The sequence below is a fragment of the Apteryx mantelli genome, chromosome 1, assembly GCF_036417845.1.
Source record: "Apteryx mantelli isolate bAptMan1 chromosome 1, bAptMan1.hap1, whole genome shotgun sequence".
NCBI classification, from domain to species: domain Eukaryota; kingdom Metazoa; phylum Chordata; class Aves; order Apterygiformes; family Apterygidae; genus Apteryx; species Apteryx mantelli.
This window is the reverse complement of record NC_089978.1, coordinates 192,441,153-192,464,727: the sequence shown is the minus strand read 5'-3', so window position 1 is coordinate 192,464,727 and position 23,575 is coordinate 192,441,153.

Genomic DNA, 23,575 nt, shown 5'->3' with positions numbered 1-23,575 from the left:
GTGTTTTTTTTGTCAGAAATGGGACACCTTGAAAGTCAGGCAACAAAACCCTTTTAGATGGTTGCAGAAAATAATTCTTCATTGTTTCATGCTAACCACTCAGGAGTCTTTCTTACATATTAGAAAGACTAGTTGTAACTTGCAATTTAGAAACTGGTGCTGTAAATTGATAAGGTTTTTATTTAATCCAAAATTATTTTTTCAATTTTTTGCTGACCTTCAAGAAAAGAAAAAGAGGATAGCATACCTTTCCACAAAAAAGAGATTGGATTACAATATTTTTGAATTCTAAAATGTGAATATTTGTAAAATCTCACTACACATTTGCCATAACAGTACTGCAATATTTGAGCAAAGACGACTAGAATTGTAGTAAACTTAAAAGTGATATAAGACAAATAATGGTAACATTATTTGAGTTTGCATACAAAATATGTTTACACTGTGATTTTAAGAAAAACACATTCAAAACAGTTCTGCATAAATGCTACATGAAAAAATAAAGAAATGGAGTTTAGCGAGCCATTTATGTGTGCCAAGTAAGCAAATTCTAATAACTTTAGTGTCTATTTCTAGAAAAATGGTTACTGTCAATTGTGATGTTTGTGACTACTGGTAGAAGCACTGTTTTGCACTGCTGGGTATTGTGAGCCTCTTTGAAAACAGTTCCTTGTGGGGCGTATAAGACCCAATTTTTTAAAAAGGTCTAATCAATTCTTTCAGCATCCTATTAAAGAAGAGCAAAAAAAAGACAAAAGTCAGTAAATATATATAGTGTATATAGATATATACACTGTATATATACAGGACAATACCACCAGAGTGTCTCAGAGGCAACCAGTTTCTCTCCTCCAAGATGGCTCCTGTGAAATGTTAGAGAAAAGGACAGCCTTCCAGGCAGGTAGGCTGAGGAGTCATAATTAAATACGGAAGACATGACTGTACGGAAGACACAAGACTCAGAACAAGTGAGCAGTACTGGATAAACTAGAATTCTTAATAACGGCAGTGGAAACTTCTATGATGGAAGTATTTTAGATGCAATACGATTTCAGTATGGTCAGCCACATGCATTTACCTGTATCCTTGCCCTCATAATGTATAAATTTAATGTGTTTCAGAGGCATAGGCTGATCCATTTTGCCTAGCCTTAGGTAAAATTGTTGTTGCCTTCTTGCTGATGCCCAAGTCTCACAACAATGCTGCCTTAAGCTGCCAACGTAGATTAGGTTTAACATTGAACTCACTGCAGGTGTGACAGAGTCTGCAGAACTATGCATGTACACATGGTAGCCCAGGTTTCCTGTAGCTGGCAGAAGCAACAGTTAACATTTGTAACTCACAGTGCATTGAGGAGCTGTAGCGTGATTGAAGACAATCTAACCAGGACAGGTGGAGACAAAACCCTTGGAGAGGTGGAGGAAAGAACATTGCAGCTGAGGTGGGAAAAGCAACTGCTAAGGTATAAGGTAGTGTGACCAGATTCAGGCATCTGAACTAAGTTAAAAAAGGTGACAAGAACAAAGAATCTGTGACTACTTTGAATTTGAAAGAGCTGAATCTGCTTGGACCTCTGAAATACACCATCTGCAGATTACCAATGTTTCTTGGTATCTGACCAACAGGTTAGTGAGATCTTACAAAAGATACTGAATATCACTGCTTAGTTTTGCACAGTTTGTCTGTCACAGGACAGACTTCTTGCACACCATCCCAATTTATAATTTTGGCAGCACCACATGTTGCCTGTGGGCTGATTCAAGACTACTTTTTGCCAAGGCTGATAGCAAGGCAGGCAGGGGCAGCAGCCTTGAAACAAGCAGGTGCAGTCCCACAGCACTCAAGAAGAACAAAGCAGGTCTGGTGGTAGTAACCAGTTCAGCTGAGAGTCCAGATCGCCAGGCAGTCCAAGTCACCACAGTGGTGAGGCAGGTCTGAGGTCAAGGTGGGAAGTCAAGTCAGCAAGTCCAGGTCAGAATCAGATCCAGTGACAGTAACCAGGGGCAGCAGCAGACCAGGATCATCAGATGAGCCTGGAGTGATGAGGCAGGTGTGAGATCAAGCCAGGTGGCTTGATCATGGCCAAGCATTGGTATATCTGTAATGGTGCTCAAGCAAGTATTGAGGGTGAGTGCTTCAGTTTAAATGCAGCTCCTCAGTGCAGGTGAGGGGTTTCTTTCTCACACAGCAATATCTGATCCAAGGGCACAGAGCTGCACCGTAGCAGAGCTGGCCTTGAGCACGGGCAGTTTAACCCTGACAAGATGTAATGGAGAACTACAGCCCAACAGAAGGAGATATACATATGGCTGAGTCAGTATATGTGACTTGGTAAGTATATGTCAGAGTCTAGAGACATGTAAATCATCCTCATATAATGAACAATTGAGAGGCATAGCTAGGCATATTCTGTTAGCACCATTAAATGCTGTAAAGAAGTCAGAAATGAAGGAGAGGAATTAAGAATTCTAAGAATCACGTGGATCCTCAGTTAATGAAGGTATGTTTTCCTCTCCTTTTAGTGTAATGGTTCTGCTATCTTTGCAAACAAAATCTCTTGGCTTTTTTTTTTTCTTTCTGCTATTCCTTAGATTAGGACCCTCTTAGACAAAAAAAGAGAGTGACAGACTTGTACTGGTTGCCTTGTATTGCACAATCAGCTTTCTCACAATTATGAAAGATCTCAGAACCAAGAAAGGGGTACAGAGCGGGAACACAGGCCAAGCCAAGGCAGTCTCAGAGAGAAGAACTCTAAAATGCCTGTTTTACACTGTATTTCTTTGTTAACTAGCAGGCTTTCAGAAATGATCCACCAGTACTGACAGGTTTTTTGAATGCAATGCCATGGTCCTCACTCTGGAACACTTACTGCTCCAAAATAATGTTCTCAATGTTGATGTGTGGCCTCAGTGCCCAAAATAAATCTGCTCATAACTAATTATAGCCTCAACTCCCCTCCTTTCTGCAGTCACTACAGTGGTATACTTGATTGCGACTTACTTGACTGCAGGCAAAGCCAACCCATTCTTTTTCTTCATATTAAGTAGGGCACATGATCCTGATGAGAAATACTGAGACATGGAAGGGAAGGCTTTTGTCAGGTCTTCACTCTGAAGGTGCCTGACACCCGGATGCTGTCTAGGCGCAGCCTCTACAAAGGCAGAGCAAAGAACAGATACACACATCTACTTCCAGGTATATATGCAAAATATCTGGTTAGTTCTTACAGAGTGCTTAATGAAATGTCTGAGCTAGTGATCACAAGTGAAATGAATCAATAATGTGTAACAGTAAGATATAAGCTTCAAATAAAAATAGAGAGATGGAAAGCCTAGAGCTGCGGTTCTTGCATCTTTGTATGCATGGATGCCTATTCTAGGGCTAAACAGTTCCCACTATAATATTTCAGGGGTATTACATTACAGCAAAGATTATAAAGGTTGAAAGTCCTTTCAGTTTAAGGTTTTGGAAGCCTGACCAGTTTTGGTCAAACATCTAAGAACCCCAAGTCCAGAATAAAATGAAATGTGTAGGCAGACTAACTATTGGAGTAACTATAGTTAGAGCCTGTGGGAGTTTTGGAGTTTGAGCCAAAGAAGTAACTTCAAATATTGAGAGTCAAATACTGATGTCAACAGCTGGCTGCAGAAAGGGATATGTGGGCCTAAATATTCCCTTACTACAGTCCAGTACTGTAAGATAAGACAAAAGCAACCCCTAGTCTTTTCCCTAATTTCAGCAGCACCATGAGTATGGACATATGGAGGACATTTTGAAGGAAAAAAAGGCAATTAATCAGGATATAAGTTCAATCGTTTATGATAAGGGAATGGATTTAGTAAGTCCAGCAGAGATATCCATGTCTGCCTGCTTAGAGACATGACATACAAATCAGTTGAGCAGTTAATGATCATAGATATCCTTTCAGAACTTTTTTATTGTTTATATTTTATATACAGTATCAGAGGCAAAATTCGTAGATAAAAGAAAGACAGATCATGCTCTTTCAAATTTACAGTCCTAGTTACATGAACAATTTCTGCACTACCATGTATGTACACTTTATCAAACACTGTATATTTTATTCAGTTGAGCACATCCTCAGTCACACAATATCCTGATTTTCCAAGGCAGGGAGGTTCAGGTTCAGAATCCTAGTCCAGACATTTTAGCTGATTTTTTTTCCATTTTATACTGACACCTCCTTTTCTTGAGGCAGATTCTTTGCTCCATATTTATGACTTGCTCATGCCAAATTTTCTTGGACCTCAGTGAGAATTTTTCCTGGTAAGTCATGAAGAAACAATGCGTAATTAAGCTCTCTGGTACATATGCCATTATTATTTTCATATCTAAATTTGGACTTCTGAACTTAGAGTGTCGCTGTCGATAGCAACTGACCACAAACATTCTCCCTAACAATAACAGCATTACAGTGCAACTATCCCCCTAATGGAAAAAGCAAGGAAAGACTCCTTGTCAAACTTGAAGCCCTTGCAGACAACATTTTGCTGCAGCTAGTAAGATTTTGTTAGAATAGGGTGAACAAAAAAAAAATCCTGTATGGACCTCTAGATTTGTTGTTTCTTGTGGGGTTTTAGTGAAAAAACAACTTTGAGTAATAAACACTGGTGCTGTTGCAAAGCTGTGTTGTAAAAGCGAGTATTTTGTGCCTCTTAAGAACTTGTATGTTGTCAGTGTGTCTTACTTCACTTTGTTTTTCATCCTGTTTTGCAAACTGTTGGGTTTCCTAATATCAGCCACTATGATGCTAAGTATTCCGAAGGAAAACCAAAAACTTCTTCCTATTCTAAAAAAAAGTAATTTTTTTAAATTATTTTTTTAGATCCAGGTTCAAGTTTAAACCTAAAATTCTTTACAACTTCCATCCTCCCAAATAAATTTCAAAATACCAGGGCTGGATGGAATTGGAAGACTGTGACACAGCCTTTCCCCTATCATGTGATATGATAATCAGGAGTACACATCTTGGTCCACTTAGCAAACCTATTTCTGTTGCATCATAACACTTTTGACCCAAGTAGTTAGCCAATATTTAGTGTAATTTCTAGGGGAGTCAGATATGTCTCTGATTCTGCCCCATTATTTTCAAGCAATGTATATAGAGGCTCATTCCCTTGAAAATTAGTAAGGATTAAATAACAGGAGACAGTACTCCAGATCTTGTTTCTGCCAATGCTTTAACTAAAACCACTGCATGTTCACCTCCAAGTCCTTTTCTAGCTGTTTGCCAGGTACTTGGCTGTGCTCTACTGCCGCATTTGGAGACACACAGCTGCAATCAATAGTCCATGTTTGTATTTGCTGGGAAACTTTTAACTGCATATTCCAACCACTTCAGGCTTGCATGTGGGGCTAATCCATGGACCATGATTTTCCATTATAGCAACAATCATGAAGCAGGACTCTAATTTGCCATCAGTTGTATACACTGCTGCACACGCTACACATGCTAGTGACAACTGGAAGCATATTCCTAGCATTTCAGTTCCTTCTAAATACTACCTTGTGATGCATTTGCATGTTGCTTGGGGGAATAGGCCTCCCTCCTCTGGGAGAGAAACAAGTATTTTATTCAGTCTGCAGGTAACAGAACAGAGGTAACTTAGAAACTCAACACTGTAGTTGTTCTTGGTTGTTTTCCTCTTGAGTAATTCTGATTCCAGGAAGTAGATTTTGCTGTCCTTTCCTCTCCCTCTGCATGATGCAGATGAACAATGATAAAGCAGCAGCACGTTCCATTAATTCTTTGCCAAAACACATCTAGTTTTGCAAGACATCACTTTTAATGCAGATATAAAGGATTGGTCCCATTTGCATTCAGTAACAAAAATCCAAATAAAAGAACATAGCACAAAGGATTGGAAGGGACCTTTTGTATCTGTCCATCCGAATGTTTGCTATGCCAGGCATCTCCTTCATATAACCTTTTCCATTAATCCATTCAGCTGCAATTTACTTCTAGTCAAGTATCTTGTTCCCCCATCTATACATGGAAGGCTGTTTCCAAAGCTCACCCTTCTGTTTACTAGAAAATTTTGATTTAATGTGGGAATTTATTCATGGCCAGTATTTATCTATTTGTCCTTATGATAACCCTGTCCTTCACCACTTCTGTGGAGTTTATTCTTCCGAGAGCAGCTGTTTCCTTTCTTAGCCTTTGTTTTTAGGGCCCCACACAAATTCCCTAGGGCGATATTCATTTTACCTAGCTTAAAGTGTTGAAATAAAATGTCTAATTTTAGGAGCTTAGTCAGAACTTAGGTAGGCTGAATGATTCGCTGGAGATGCCCATCTCTTTCCATTGACTACATGAGTCCCAGGTGACTATGTTTATAATTTCAGACATCTTAGTGAAGGGCCTGAGGTTGGGCAGTATGAATCCGGGCTGTAATGACATTGTTCTTTATCTCCTGACCTGTCTAGAAGTCTGCCTCTGCACTGATTCCAATATAAATTTTTCTTTCTTGAATATAGGTGACCAGTACTCCAGATGAAGTCTCATCACTGTTTTTATAAATAGCTTTCCTACTTCTTTATCAATTGGAAATACCCTGTCTGAAATATTTTGCCATCATATTTACTTCTAACAGGCCTGAATCCTATACTTTATTTCTCTCCTCCCCATGATTTACAGTTCCTTAGCTCCCTAGTTTAGATCTGAAATTCATGTGAATACTGAAGTCCATGACCTTTCACTTCGTATTCTTTGATTTTACTTCATTTTTGTCAGCCTAGACCTCATGGTCAGCCTGGACTATATTTAAAGCCTCCTCCATAAAGATTGCTTCCCATTTTAAATGGCAATTTTAAATTTCATTAACACCCTCTTCATTTTTTGTGTTCTCGTCATTAGTGGCAATATTTCTGTGCTTGCTCCCAAAACAAGAAATTCCTGGCGGATGTCCTTATTTTGTGTTGAATAGCCACCCACTTGTTGCCTATAGTTTTAGCAGGCCACCAAAAAAGTGAATGTCAAGTAGTATCATTTCTTAATTGTACATTTGTTCTGGAAAAATAGAGGAAAATGTAATAATAAATCTGTTATCAGCTACCATGTAATTACAGCCCTATCTTCATTCAGTCAGTGGAGTTATTGCTGCTTATTTGAAAGACGATTTGTCACTGCAAGTTGCACCACAATGCTGGAATCCACCAAAGCCCATGCTCTGCAGCCTGAGTAGTATTCAGACTTCATACTTCTCTTTGCACCAAAAATTGGAAATATCAGGAGCGTTTAATTGTTGGAGGGGAGAGATTGTTTCAGCTGTTGGCTTACAGAGAGCTGGTTGAGCAAGACAGGGAGAGGAGTGACAAAGGTCATTTCCAAAGAAGGGGAGTTGATATTTTTATGTTCTATCAAGGGAGCTGACAGATACCTGGCCCAAGTCAAAATAAGCAAATATGGTTTAGTAACAGGTTGTACACTTTGTTCTACCTTAAAGCTAAAGTCCTGACACATCCCAGATACTTACAGCATTCCTGCATTCCTCTTCCCTGCAAGATGACTATGTGTTCCCTTCCCATCCCTGCCTATTTAAAGGATTCACAGTCTCCAAGTTCTCTCTCACGCCAAGGCTTCCATGTTGCCTCATATCTGGGTACGCTTTTCTTCCTTCAAGGGCTTCTGTGTCCCTCATTTCCTTTTCCCTGCACCATGGCCACTGCAAATCCCCTCTGTCTCATCCCTTTCCCTTTTTCTCTCTTGGAGTTAATTAAACACTTTGGACTTACACTGAGAAGAGCTGAGATGAGTACTTTTTTTTTATGCGGGAAGATTTTATCAATTTGTATTTTGAGCAGTGGGTAATTCCAACTATTGTTGAAACTGCTTGATATGCTAACTAGGGGCTCTGACCCACCCTTTCTGGTTGATTGTTCTCAAAATCAAGCAGTTTCTGCCCAAGGGTGTCCATAATGTTCCTCCAATATTCTGGAAATGATTGAATGCAATGTTGTAAAGTTATCATATTACAGGCAAACATAAACAAACAGAAATTACTATCAAGTTATGTGTAGGGCCTGGCTTCACTCAGTCAAATACATAAATCCCAAAGCTGAAGACTCACTCTTGGATGTAAAAGCTGCTTTAGCATTTCAGGCATTGATGAATAAAACTGAGTGCGCCAAATTGTTAGTGCTAAGTAGTTAATATTTGCTCAATAAACACCTATACAGGATGCTTTTGTTCTGAGGGGGGAAATATACAGGTCCTACAAGAATCTGAGAACTCTTAATGCCAGAACAGGAGTACTTTCAGATGAAAATAGGGAAAAGAGGTTGTGAATGGTGCAGAAATAGGATGCAACCCATACAGAAATCTCCTGTGCAAGTGATGTGCAGGGCAATAATGTTTGGGATTTCCAGCTGGTCTCAATGCTAGCCAACAGTAATGACTCATTCAAGTATGCACTTTGAAAATAAGAATCTGGACTGACTGGTACTGCAATGGAAATATACACAATAGTTTTGTTTAAACAGTGTCTTTCACAACCAGCTGCTCAGTGACATGTGACAAGCCACAATATTTCTGCCAGGTCAGTGGCCTCTGCTGCCTGTTGCAACTCTTAACTTCATCTAGGGCCATGCTCAGCACCCATGCACACCGGTCAGCGCAGCTGCCTCAGACTCTCATCGGCTCTCAGATGGGTTCAAGCCTCGAGGACACTGAAGTACAAACTCTTAGTCTTAGTGGGGCACTGCTCTCCCCATCCTTTTAGGGTTTTTCTCTAGCTCACAAGCAATTTTTGCAGGTTGTTTGAAGAAAAACAGAATTTCATCATGAAACTTGTTGTGTAAACACCCATTCCCAAAAGCAGCTGTTGAAAAATATACTACCTTACATTGCACATACATGCTATCAGAAATTCAGAATTGCACTGGGGGGCAGGTCTGTAAAGATACACTAACTTCCTGGTATTTGAATATGCCCAGAAAGAGGATCTTAAGAAAAAAAAAAAAAAAGAGGAAGAAGCTGCTATAGAACAGAAAAGAAGAGAGGGGAATGCACAGCCCTGCATCAGTTTCATGTTGAGTGTCTGGATGTGCGATGTCTGCTGCCCCGTGGCTCTTGTCCCCACTCACGGCACGGCCGGCTGACAATCCTGCCTGCCGGGCAGTCGCCGCGCACAGGGGCATGTGAAAATGGCATCTCCCAAACAGACGGCCTGCCTGCAGACTCACAGACCCTTCTGCGACGGCCACGCCGTTTCCTGTGATAGTTTTTAACTACAGCCAGCAGAAACATTCCCAGCCACCGACAGGGGAATTGCCCCTGCATTCCCAAGGGGGTTTGAAACGCCCGGTAAATGCACATCTGGTGGGAACGATCATGAATGTTGGAGCAGAGGCACAAGGGAAATAGGAACAAATGCGGTGTCTCACGAACCGGGTCATTAGTCGCAGCAATAACAACGTGCGGTGCAGCCAGCATGCTTCCACCTTGAGGTCAACACCCCAGGCCAGAGCCGTGCCAGCATCTCACCCCACCTCCAATAATGTCATTAAAGGCCGAATCCTCATCGCGAGGGAGTCGGCAGCGACACCCCGTTCAGCCTTCAGCTGCCTCTTCCCTGCCTCCCACCAGGGCTCCGGGGACGGGGCCACCCGCTGCAGCCCCCCTCAGCCTCCCGGGAGCAGCCTGGGGCGCCCTGCCGGCGCCAGCTCCGGCTCCGGCTCCGGCTCCGGCTCTGGCTCCGGCTCCGCATGGGGCCTGGGCCCCCGGCCAAACCCCACCGGGGCGGCAGGCCCTGGCTCCCCCCGCCCTCTCCCTCGCAGGGGGCTGAACACAGTGACGGCAATAATGAAAAAGATAAGATACGGTGCAGCCAAATGTCTGCAGTGTTAGGTTGGTCAAGTGAAAGGGAAAGACAAAATGTTCTTTGTTTTTTCTTTTTTGTTTGTTTGGGTTTTTTTGAGATTTCACTACTTAGTACAGAGAAAGATCCCTTTTGTCTGCTGGCGTTGCAGAGAGCTGACCAGCCTTCCGGTCTGAGCAACAAACCTGCATTTAAATCCAGCCTTTTCACAGGGTAGCTCCTTTTCGGAGGCGGCTCACAGTAAAGGCCTGTGCCGCAACTTGGAGAGGTGCCCGGCGCCCAGCTCGCAGCTGGCAGGGCGCTGCAGCTCTAAGGCCTCCTCCGAGCAGCCCGCCACCCCCGTTCCTGCCTGCGCCGCCCTCGGGAGCGAACACCTCAGAGCAGCCGGCACCTCTGGGTGCTGCCGCCCAGGGCTCCCACGCGTGCGCGCGGCGCAGCCATGCTGGCGCCCGGCCCTTCTGCCAGGGCCGCGGAAATGTCCTCGGAGGGTGGTCGGACGCTCTTCCCCTCCTCCTGCATCTGTTCATTCCCGTGTCCAGGATTATTCGAATCTCTTTAAATCCCTCTGGTCTATTTATATGTTTTATATACAGGGCTGGAGGAATGGGGGATGCCCTACGGACTAGGAACGTTCCTGTTGTTTTGGAGCATCCCTTCCACTTTTGATTGGAAAATATGACAGCAGCCATGGAGTAACATGCTGAAAATGTAATTCTGGCTGCCTTTTGATGCGGTTGAGTGGCTGGAAATAAGGAAGAGAGACAGATTTACATACTAGACTATTATAGACCCCAATTGGATGAATCCTCACTGTAGCTTGTAATAACATTTTTGACACAGGTACTAATGGCATGTAATGACACTTGAGGTGCTTACGAGAATGCCCTTCGCACACAGACTGACCACAGCAGCAATTAAAGACGCAAAAGCCCATTTTCCTCATGCTTGTGTGCTCTCAGGCACAGAATAATTAAACTTTGAACAAACCCAGAGGTTGTGATCTTTTGTTTTGCAAATTAACCAATTTCATAGATCCAGGGTTTTATATAACTGAAGGAGGCTCCTTTTGATCTGTACTTCCTTTAGATCAAGGTGCTTTACATCAAAATAATTCATGACCTGGTTGCATCTTCAAGCAGTATTAGTGAGATTTTCATGCAATGGTGATCATTAGTTGACGTTGGTTGTGTATCTTTTTAATTCTTAAAAGGAAAAAAATTCTCAGGAATATCTACTATGATTGGAATGGCTTGTAGCTACAAAAAACATCTATTTGTTCTGGGAATATTAGCATTTCTAACTCAAGAAAGCCTCATAAGACCTCGTAGCACCATTTGTTTCCAGTAGTCACAACTGATTTCTCACAAATGAAAAGAGTGCTATCCAGTTCAGATTTAATTCCATAAATGGGATTTACTATGTTACCTCCTTAAAACAAGCAATTAGCCAAAACTTTAGGTGTTAGACTTTTCCGGGAGGGTAAATTGATTACGAAGGCAGATGTTTCCTCAGGGTGGGAGTTCCTTTTCATTTACCAAGAAGGTGAGAAAACTTATGTCCCTGAATTCAGCAAAAACTGTGTCTTTTTTTTCACAGTTCAAATTCCCTTTCGGGACAGCATGTAACCAGCAATCTCTGCCTGCTGGCTTTTCCTGGGGACGTACTTCCCGTGCTTGCTCTGGCTGAGCCATGAGCCGCAGGGACATCAGAGCAGCCGGGAGAGATCCTGGTCCATGCCTGGTCCCTGAGCTGGCTCTGCCCACGCTGCACTATGGGGCAGGCAGCACGGCAGGGCGCAGCAGCGCGGGTTACCTGCTCCCTCAACTTCTCTGGTCTCTCGCTCTTTTTCACCAAACACAGAGCAATACACAGCGGGGACGGTCGTGTTTCCCACATGTGCCCTTTATTCTGGGCAATAACGTGCTTATGCTGGGAGCAGCAGCCTGTCACTGAGGGCTCTCAGAGACACACGTTTATCCTGTGTGATAAATCCCGACTGTTACACAAACACCAACGTCAATAAAGTTTAACAGCGGTTTCGCCCCAAGGCTGGTCCATATTTAGAAGGGTAAATAAGAGTCGTCTTCCTCAGCGGTTGCTGACAAAGCTTATAACACACCTAATAATGCTTCTGTCCTATGGGAAATATGTATGTTAATTTGCCAGTGTAAACACTTGCTCCTTCTAAGGAAACACTCCCCTTGGCTCTGCGTGCTCCTTCACAGGTTTTATAAACACAGCTATATAAACAGCTCACTCCTGGTGCCTCTTCTCACCTAGTCTTTAATGCATGTTGAAATCCAGCAGCCCAAAACCATATTTATGATCTTTATGATTCCTCTGTAGGATCCCAGTCCTCCTCTGCTCGAGAATCAAGTGCTACTTGCTGCTTGCTATGAAGATCAATGATTTGAGACTAGTTTGGAGTATTTCAGCCATGGTAACTAGGGAAAGTTATGCCATTCAACTTTTTTTTATTATTATTTACTCCTCTATCCCTGATCTTTGTAACTTAGACATTGAAAAAAAAAAGACTCTCAAATCCTGGGAGCTGAACAAAGTTCTTTCCACACTTTACATCATACCATCTTTCAGCATCTACAGTTGTGAAGATGATGTCAGCTAGTCCGCTGCTTTTAAAATAATATTCCTGTTTTTAAAAACAATTCCCAAACATTGAGTGATACCATGCTGTCACTGATTGCCATGCTCATCACGAAATGCGGTTGATGAATGGAAGGCACAAAAGCAGTTTGCATTGCTGCCATCTTCTGGTTCAGTTAATGAACTCCAGGCAGCGATAACAAAGACACATTAACAATGAAGAGAAATTAAACAAACTAAAATGCCACGTACGTCTTCCTGAAGGCAGCTGTTAGATGCCGGAGAAACATATTAAAGGTAATACACACCAGAAGGACCATTGCCAACTGGAAATTGTCCACTGTTGTAATTCCAGTGCAACACCAATGACCTTATTAAAAGACATTAAAAAAGAATTATTTCTCTGTGTTTTGGAGAGCATTTGATATAGTGGCTCTGCAGTCAATTTTTTAGTTTTGCTAAAGTCATTTCCTTGCTGTTTTTATAGCTCTTTCAAAGAGTGGAAAAGAAAGAGGAAGATCATTTTTGCTTTTAAACAGGTATCTGTAAAACAATGAAAATCACCCAGGGAAGTTCAAGGAGAGGTTCAGTGTTACCAATTATCTTAGTTTACTTTTTAGAAATTGATCAGTTGGCAATGTCTCTATAATTACTCTGATTCTAGTAACTGTAGTAAATACAGCATTTACAGAAATGCTGTAACTGATCCAATTCAGAATATGTAACTGATCCAATTCAGAAAATAAATTTTATTTTCTAAAGTTCAGTAAAGGCAAAATAAAAAGTGCAATAACCTGAGCAATAATAATTAAATATCATTAATGAGCATTTGTGCTGCACACCGCAACACATTTCAGAGAAAGAACTAGCCTTTGTTCTGTACTGTACAGAGAGTAACACCATGAGGTGCACAACTGAATCCAATGCGAATCCATCATACAGATACAAAACGTGTGTAATTTCTGTCCCCATTTTGTGAACAAAAGCACGGTATTCTGTCTTTATTCCATTTATGCATGCTGAATTTCAGAGTCTTCTGTTCCAATTTTTGTCATTGTATTGGCTTGCTCATGAGGCCTTTGTAGACATCAAATTCATTTTTGTGGAGTTGTTATCCTTTGCTGTCATGATTCATTGGTGTCATGAATCATTAAGAGTAATGACTAAGAATCCAAAAAGTGGTCAATATTTGCTAAAATGACACCTATGTACTTCAACTGCAAGCTTCACTAATCCTCAGAAATTCGTATTGCTACTGTTATCCAAGAAGACGGAGCACTAGCTAGCTTTTTGATCTCTTCCACAATTATATTCATCCAAAAGCCAGCTGGCTGCATCAGCTCACTTTGGATTTGCTTGCCCTGACTAAGCAGGGCTGCCATAAAACGGCATTGTATCTGTGCACTCTACCCTTCCTCCACAGATGTTATGATTTCAAAGGGCATACACAGTCCCTTAGCAAAACTAAGATAATGCTGTGCCAAGTTCCTCTTGGCCAAGATACTTCCTGATGCTGACTTTTTTAGAGCTCATGCCAGCAATGTACCTTTCCCACCCCAAGGACAGAAAGCCTTTGGTTTACACTGCCTGGCCACCTGCCAATCTCCTACCCATGTTTCTTGAGTTCAGCATGGTTTCCATATGATCAGATTAAATTATTTGGGGATTGGGAATGATTTAGCAGTTCACAGCACTCTCTGGTGCATACTAGTTTATGCCCAACAATTTTTTTTGCATGCAACAATGAATTAAAATCCCAGAAAAGTAAAACATAATCTTAGGAAGAGCTATTTTTTCTTGCACGGTGGAGTAAAGTAATAGTCTTGAACAAAGCATTCTGTATGATCCTCTGACCTACCCCATGCAATGAATTAAGCTTTATCTAGCGTTCTCTGTTGGCCAATCCCACTCCCAATTACTCTTGTGAAATACAAGTGACTCTAATAATGTTGCCAAAATCTGCCCTGAGATCAGAATTTGGACTTCTTTTTGTATATGTTATCTCTGCTGTACGGAATAAGCTACCCAAAGAAGCCTTTCTCTTTGCTGTTTATATGGCTTCCTTAATTCACATGTCACGTTAATGGGACACTTTAAAAAGGTGTGTAAAAAGAAAAAGAATTAGCACTCATTAGAAACAAGTGTGGTCTGATCTGTTCACGTAGTACAACATGACGAACAGAAATAACTGCACAGTGACACTCCAGTGGTAGCAGTGGTGGCAGGCAGGTGTCTAATATGATTCAAGGCAACTTATAGCAATGAACATCAGACTCTTAGCTTTCTTATGGAATGGATGAGAATGAAAATGCACAGAAGACAATATAAAATATTTAAGGCTAATTTGTCTTTTCATAACTACTATATGTGAGTGACATATCTGCTTGGTGAGAAAATACCCTTTATCTTTGGCAGAAGCAAAGAAGGATGGTTAACTATTTCTAAGCCTGCAAGCATTTGCAAGTGAAGCACAGCCTGAATGAAACATTTCAGTTAGATATGTGTATATGTGTTTGTAGAAACAGGAATACTGGAAGTACACAGTCTTCTCTAACGACTCTGCAGATACAGCTCAAAATGGAGTTTCCAAAATATTTCTGCTACAGTTATGCTGTTTAGCAGTTTTATCATTGATCCCAGCAAAGAAGTAGAAGATTGAGAGGTTTGGTGAATGATGTGTTCACCTTTCCTTAAAGATACTTCCTACAAATGGGGCTGATGATTTGCTGTTGATTCAGTTGTGTCTCTTTGTCTGAATCAGGGACCTTAGTTGCCATGTTTTTCAGTCTAGCACACAACTATGTCATGCAAACAAAAGTTCCTTAGTTGTTTTGTGGATGGTCTGGTTTCTCATCGATCATTTCACACGTCCCCCCAAATCCTCCCACACCACAATAATCCCAGTCGCCTCCTCCTAGGCTCTGCATCCCCTCTAATGTAACTGCCCAGATCTCCATTGCCCTTATTCTTTCCCATGACTCCTTCAGCTGCTTCTTACATTTTCCCTAATTCCTCACTGCAGTGCTTCATCTTCCTCTTACGCCTCTACATTTTTGGCAGATCGAGAGGCAACATATGCTCTGGCAGGCTGAGAGCTGCGTGCGTGCTAACGCGCCAGTGCACACATGCCGCTCAGCTGCTGAGCGCTGCTGCTTGGACTGGAGGAGGGCTGAGCTGCCCTTTCCTCGCTCCTCAGGGGCAACCCTTCGCTCCGCTCTGTTCTGCACAGCCACTGGTATTTTGTGATGCTTGTAGGAGTTAAAATATCTTTGAGACTTCTAAATCTCTGGCATATTTGGTAAAAATAGGCCGACAGGTTCAAGAGTCTTTAGGGGGCTGAGAGGCAACAGGAAAGACAGACAGGCAGCCACTGCAATTACATAGCTCCAATTCCTTAGGAAACCAGGCTAAAAATGAATTGTATTGGAAACTGGAGCCTAAGGAGCTGGAGTCAGGTGCCAACACTGCCTTGCTGTTTCACTGTCATCTTTCATCTATCAGCATCCTTCTCTTGCCTCTCATCCTGAATTTAGACCACAAGGTCCATGGGCAAGAGGTGCATTTTTGCTCTGTTTTTTTTTCCCCATTATAGGTATACAAAAGCAAAAATAGATAGAAATATACTGTTTTTGATTCATTCTTTACAGCAATCTCATCTCACAAAATTGCTTTAAAAGCCTGGTACTTGGAGCCAGTAGACTTAAACTTCGCGATGATTGAAAGTGCTGAAAACTGCTCCTTGACCTCCTCCCCAGCTGCTGTTTTTTCCCGACAAATTTTTGCTGCTGTGCCCTCCTGACACAGAGTGTGCCAGGCCATCACCCCACATCTGTCGCCGTGGGATTTTTGGCCAGGGCTCGCAGGAGGGAGTGTGCCTCTCTCCGCTCTCTGAGTGGCAAGTTGTTGCAGTGAAGACGAGACACGGCAATACACTCAATATGAATGCTACGCATGTCCACTTTATTGTAAGCAGAATCACACTTTTATATTCTGACTCCATATGCTGATTCATTGTTTACTAATTACCTAGTTCGCTATTTGCTTATCAATATGACATTTAATATAATCCAGCTGGTCTTTAATGCTATTTACATCCCGAACTCTCAGTCCATTTATCTTTTGGCGATGCTCTACATCCTGGATAAACAATCCAGTCGTCCTTGGCGTTCTTCCTTTACCATCCATCCTTGGCGTTCTTCCTTCAAGGTTCAGGTTAAAATTTACTACGTCTTTCAAGTCCTTCTGGACTTTTCGTCGTTTATCACAGTTACTGTCTCATAACATAATTCATCAACAGGTCACTTATTTCACCGCAGCAAACCCCACAGCAAGTCCTGAGCAAACCTGCCCTGCCAGCCAGCGTGGCCCAGCAACGGCAGCTCCTGTGCACGATGCGCTTCGCCAATTCTGCAGCCGCTGCTCAAGCATGAAAATATAAATGCAAGGCAGTGAAAGAAACCCTGACTTCTTAACAACACCAGCGCCTGTCCAGATTTTCTTGCAAATCTGCAAGCTAATCAGAGAAGGTCACCTGCTGGCTGGCTGCACTGAGGTGACTGTAAGAGTTATAATGAAATAAGAAAGCCAGAAAGGTTGTGTTCATCATGCGCTAATAGCATCTCCAGGGTGGTTTGAAGCAGGATGGAGCAATTGAAACCTAGCCTTAATATTCAGTGCCTGGGGGGAGAGAGCAAGAGATCTTAAAATAATGTATCAGCTAATACAGTTAAATTTTCTTTCTTGTTAGTTTGAACAGTAGGATAAATGATTGATGTATGTATGTGTCACAAGGGGAGCAGAAAGATGGAGGTTAGCTCACACACGAAGAAAAGGCAATATTAAACATCTAACCAAGATGAATAAATGAAAAACACTGAAAATAGAAATGAGTAACCCCATTCTCAGTGGTTTGAAATATGGCAATATTTTATGACCACTATCCTGCAGGATATACATCAAATTTGCCTGCTTCATGTGGCTATTCAAATGAAAATTAAAATACCTCTTGTCTTATTTGAAAGGATTAGGCAAGATCTATGATGCTGGATCACCATTTCCACTCTGGGGAATATTATGTTTCCCTGTTGAAGGTTTTGTGGGCTCGTAGTCCATTAAACACTCCTCAAATCTGCGCAGTCATTGTTGGCTCTGCCCATAAGCTATTCCCCAAATAATGGAGAATATTGCTGAGGCTTAATGTTCGCTAAAGCGGCAGCAAACTGGAGCTGGGGAGTTTCACAGAAGCTCTGCTTTTATCGTGTGGGTCTCCTTTGGATACCTGCTGTTACGCTTAGTCTGAACCCAGTGAATTCTGTGCTTGGCAGGGGGCAGAAATGGATAACATACAAGAACGGAGTCAAGGGTTCGCTACCAGCCATCTAACTACATGGCGTTAGTTGTCATTCACCCTTGTAAAGTTATCCCTCAAAACAGATAGATAGACTCTGAATTCAAAAGTGACACCCTGATCAGCTGGAGCTCCTTGGGGAAAAGTCCTGCATTGCCTCCTGCGTGTGGCTCTGGTAGTGCGGTGATGCTCTGCCCGAGCCGGCTTGTACTGCCTGAATAAGCAAAATTATATTCGGCTCTTAATTGTGCAAGGCGGGGGGAGCTGCCTTGCTCCACTCTGGCTGCAGCAGGAGCGACTTTTTGAGGACCGTCTGGCTGCGCTGAGCTTCGCAACGCGTGCTGCGCCCACGCAGACGCCTGCCCAGGGCAAGCCGGCGTGCCGCGGGAAAGTGGAGGGAAATCATGGGGCGAGGTGTGAGCATGGACCTTGCTGCGGCGTGGCAGCCCGCTGGGGTTGCCTCCCGCGGGCTGCGCTGCGGGATGGAGTCGCCCACCGGCTGCCAGCCTCAAATCGCAGGGCAGGAGCGGCCCCAGTGCCAGGGGCTGAGGAAGGCCCCTGGTCCTGGTCAGCAAGCGCAGCTTGGAGGGATGAGGCACCCAGGCAGCACGGTTGCGCCGCCGCCAGCACACCTCTTGCGCCCTTCTGCCTGGGCATCTCCGATGCCTTTGCAGGGCCTGCCCTGCAGTGCCCAGCGGCTTTTGGCCAGCGTTATTTTTGCAGCCGTGCTGCTGGCGTTTTGTTCCTGGGGCTGCAGCTCACCTTCCCCTTTGGCTCAGCTGCTGCGGTGCGCGCGTCTCCTGCTCGCGGAGGTTAAACCTGCCTGCGGGTGCTCTGGCTCACACTGTCAGGCTCTAGAAAATCGCAGGTCCCCATCACTGACACCAGCCACTCTTGCAGGCTGGGTTAAACTCTCCAAGGTGGTTAGTGGGAAGCTGCCCTGCGTTCAAAGGTGTGCAGGAAAGCAGCCAGATCTCTTTCGTACAGACTGCAAGCTGTATTTGTAGGAGCCCTACCCAAAGGCAGCCCACAAAGAAAAAGGGAATCCCAAAGGGGTTTTCCTAGGCACTAATGGCAAATGCGGGGACAAGCATTCAGCAGTGGAGCAATGTGTGTGAAAGAAGGATGCAAAGGGCCACAGCCAGAGAAGCAGTATGAGTATGAGAGAAAGCCATTTAAACTGGTGGTTTATGTATAGTTTAGAAACAGGTTTGGAACTGTGAGCAAAGCATCCTGGGGGGGTGTCAGGAAAAAGACAGTATTATCAGTAAAGGAAACCAAAAGGAACTCCTGACTCCATCAGTTAACAACCTTGCTGGTCCCCAAAATGCGTGACCCAAATGGTTTACAGTGTTAGTTGTGGGAAAAGCTGTCATGTGATACCTAACAAACCTGTCTTAGGCACCAATGGCAACGAATCCTGAGCAGTGGATATTCCTTCATCCCATCCCATCCCGCTTCATTCTTCCTTCTTGGGAGCGATTCATCTTTGATTTAGTCTCATGTATGAGTTAAGTCACACCAGATCATCCCAAATCACGTGCTTATGTAAGAAGTGGACTTTTGGATGCTCGACATGTACATCTTGTATTGCATTCTAGTATAAATTCCGATTAAGTAATGAGACAAAGCCTCACTGAAACTTGTGTCTCAAGTAAACCAAAATAACAATCCTATCTCAAAGTCTATGCTGATATTATTACAATGTAGCAGATTTAAAATATCACAATTAGCAACTATTAAAATAGCATTGTGTCATCAACAGAATTTCCTAAAAGCCATTCCCTTAAATTGCTAGCCCAGAAGAGATTATAACCAGATGGTTGCCTTCAGGCATTCATTTTTATCCTATTTAGCCTTGCATTGCTGAGTTAAAACCTGAAACTGATGTTTATTGCGGGCAAGAGTTAGTCATTCAGGCCAAATCTGATTAAACAAAGACAAGGCAAGAACAGGATCTCATCATGGGTGAGGGGCTGGACTGCAGCGTGGGAGCAAGCAAATGAATGTGCAAGGTCATAACAGCCACCTCCTAAGTGAAGTCCCTCGTGAGCAGGCAGCGGCAGAGCCCAGAGCACAGAACCGCAGGGTGGCTGAGGCTGGCAGGCACCTCTGGAGATCGTCTAGTCCAACCCCCCTGCTCAGAGCAGGGTCAACCAGAGCAGGTTGCTCCAGTCGGGTTTTGAATACCTCCAAGGACGGAGACTCCACAACCTCTCTGGGCAACCTGTTCCAGTGTTCCATCACCCTCACAGTAAAAGAAAGTGTTTTCTTATGTTCAGATGGAATTACCTGTATGTCAGTTTGTGCCCATTGCCTCTTGTCCTTTCTCTTGGCACCACTGAGAGGAGTCTGGCACCATCTTCTTTACTCCCCCCATCAGGTATTTATACACACTGATAAGATCCCCCCAGAGCCTTCTCTTCTTCAGGCGGAGCAGTTCCAGCTCTCGCAGCCTCTCCGCGCAGTGCAGGTGCTCCAAGCCCCTAATCATCTTTGTGGCCCTTCGCTGCACACGCTGTGGTAACTCCCTGTCTCCCTTGTCCTGGGGAGCACAGCCCTGGGCCCAGCTGTGGCCTCCCCAGTGCTGAGGAGAGGGGAAGGATCCCCGCCTTCCACCTGCTGGCGATGCTGTTTCTGGTGCAGCCCAGGAGGCTGTTGACCTTCACTGCCACAAGGGCACGTTGCTGGCTCATGGTCAGTCAGCTCGTTGTCCTCCAGGACCGCCAGATCCTTCTCTGCAAAGCTGCTCTCCAGCCAGTTGGCTGCAAGCCTGTACTGGTGCATGGGGTTGTTCCTCCCCAGGAACTCCCCAGATAACTGGTAGGACTAGGATTGAGAAAGACTTGTTAGACTGACATATATGAAGTTAGTGTCTTGTATAATTATTGTCAGTGACCCCAGAGGAATCAGTTACTTTTACAGATTACATAGGCAAAGGCTACTTGTTGAGTGTGCCTTGTTTCCTGATTATGCTATAAAATAGTATTAATGGTATATATAAGAGCAGATGGGCAGATCATCAGCTGAGTGCACTGGCAATGCCCCACTACAGTGAAGTATTCTAACTAACTAAGGTTCTATCTCTAAATCTCTTTGACTGGTTTATTCTGTAAGATGTATGCTCTCTCTGATCTTGCTATCCATTTCATGATTTCACTTTGACCCTGTATACTCTCCTTTTTCTACAGCCTGCCAGCGTCTAAGCATTTGTGTCATTCACCTTGGCCCCCTCCAGAACGTATGATCTTCCTGGTTTTCATGGGAGACTCTCCTAATGTTGCCTTTCTGAGTTAAAATGAGTTCAGTGGCCATGTACTTGGGGAAATAAGACTGAATCAGACACCTTCTTCATCATTTTCTCTGGAATTAGAGTTTTGACACTGAGTTCTCCAAATGTCCTTTGGTTCTACTGAACTTGCTCTTTTGTACATATCTGAACCATGTGAGTCACTCTTTCGAGTCACTCTTTTCTAATGATTTAAAACACTGATCTTGCTTCTGCACAACTGACATGAAACCCTTGTTCTCTTTTCCTTGCCTGCTCATTATTATATTTTTTTCTGTTGCTTCCACCCACTAACTAGTTAGTGAGAATGCTTCAATCTTGTCTGCTTTTAGAATCCAAGTTTTTCTTTTCACCTTTGTAGGTCACACTGTCTCTGCAAGAATGTGAGTTTCTTTTTTTTTCTTTCCCACCTTTCTTTACATGGCATTTTGTGACAGCTTGTCTAAAGGAAAGGTTTAATATAAGAATAAATTGCATTGCATTGTACTGAGAACGTATTTGGGATTCTATAATGCAGCAGACCAACAGGGTGCAGTACCACACTGCACACTGCTTCTCGTAGACACAATCAACACACACATTCTCTTTTGATGGGCAAAAAGTAATTTTCCAGTCCCCAAATATGAAATTCAGGTGGGTATCTCCAATTTCACATCTATTTTTCAAGCACATGTTGGCATTCTTGTCTAAATGAATTTGTATCACACATAAATAAGAGAGGGCAGAGAGAATTTTTTTTTTTTAAGCCGCTTAAAACAAACACTTTTTACCTGCTCAGTTGAAACCCTCACAGTAACAATTACCCATAGTGTGCTTTCATGGCTCTGGAGCCTCCATAAATAGCCCTGAGTTCTCACATTAAGCGCACGCATGCTGACTGCAAAGGGGATTTAAAGCAATCTCTTATAAATAGTTAATATAACGTAAATGGAGTATAAAGAAAAAGAATTGCTAAGCAGGAGAGATAGAATGGGGCCTCACTTATGCAAGGCACTTGCAGACAGCCTCAATGCTTTTCCTCTAGCACAGCACCCTAATTTCACTCATGGCTTGCGATTTCAATCTTCCAGCTCTGCTAATGCAGCTGCCTGAAAATTATGGAAGCTGCAAGTCTGTATTTGTCATTTGCATTGCACTGTGCTGTGGACCAGCAGCTTCAGCTGCTGTGAAACGGCACAACTCCGTGGAAAGGCAAAGGAAATCTGTCCCTTAACCGATCCGCAGCTCTGTGCTCCTGGTCATGCATTATGGACCCCACAACGGCCCCAGCAAGCTGCAGGAGCCCATGCTGGAGCAAACAGACTTTGGGCCTGAGTCTATGGCTTTAGGGCTGGTTTTGACAGAAGCTGAAAAGTATCTCCCTTGTGTGGAGTCAATTCTAGGTAAATGTATGCTTGTAGGGGAGTAGCTATGGCTACTTTAAAACGACCACAGGGAACCCAACTTACCTCAGATTATTTCCTTAATATTTAGGTTATGCTAAGAAGATACTGTTAAATCCTCTTTACAGAATAGGAGAACAGCGATTACTACTAGCACGCTTGGATATTTGCAAATAACATTTTCTCCCTAAAATTGTTGTGTTCTGTTTCTTTCTTGTCTCTTTTTGTGACAATATTTGCTAACAGCAAGCAGATGGCCATGGACAAGGAAGCAGGATTTCAGTTCTTCAGATACTAGATCATCTCCAAAGAGAAACTGCCTTATTTTTGTAATCTAGCTTCCCATTTGCCCAGTGGCTGCACTGCCTGCAGCAGAAAGAAGCCTTATAGAAGAGTTACTGTTGTCTCCCTACCTTATAGAAAAAAATATAGGGCATGTCTGTCTGTGGTATTAGCAAGTTTGTCTGTCAAATTGACTGTGTGTAGTACAGGTCCAGGAGGGAGCAACAGCAAAACAGTGATGAGCCAAACCGATACTACAGGGCAGAAGGAGCGGGAAGGCCAAAGTCGACAGGAAAATTACTCTTATGGTGTCCTGACACCTAAAAACCAAAACAAAGAAGCAAACAAAAGCCAAGGCCGCTGCTTACACCTCTTCCCTCCTGTTGAAAGAAACCCACAGGGTGCAGCGCAGAAACCGCAGCAAGTGTGTGGGCAAGGCTACGGCGGTTCTGCAGAAGGCAAGTGCCACAAAACACTGCAGTCAGACCCAAGGACACCTTTGATGCTGAGGAAGGATTTAATTGAGGAAGACTGTCAGAAGACAAAAGTAGGATTAAAAGGCTCTGAAAGCCCTTTAAAAGTGTTTGTGCGGTTTCTAAAATATATTGTGTCTTTTATCTTCAAAGTTGTCAAACCAACCCTTCAAAAGACGTAGTAGTGGAGTAGTAGTGGTTTAAAATGCTACTTAGAAATTCGTTCTGTTTTCATTTAATTTCGTGCTTAATTTCTGTTTTATTCAGGTTATATTTTCATGCTTTTGTCCCCAAACTCTAAGTGTAAAATTGCCCTTACAAAAAAGGGGGGGGGGAGGGGACTGTTTTTTTTAACCATG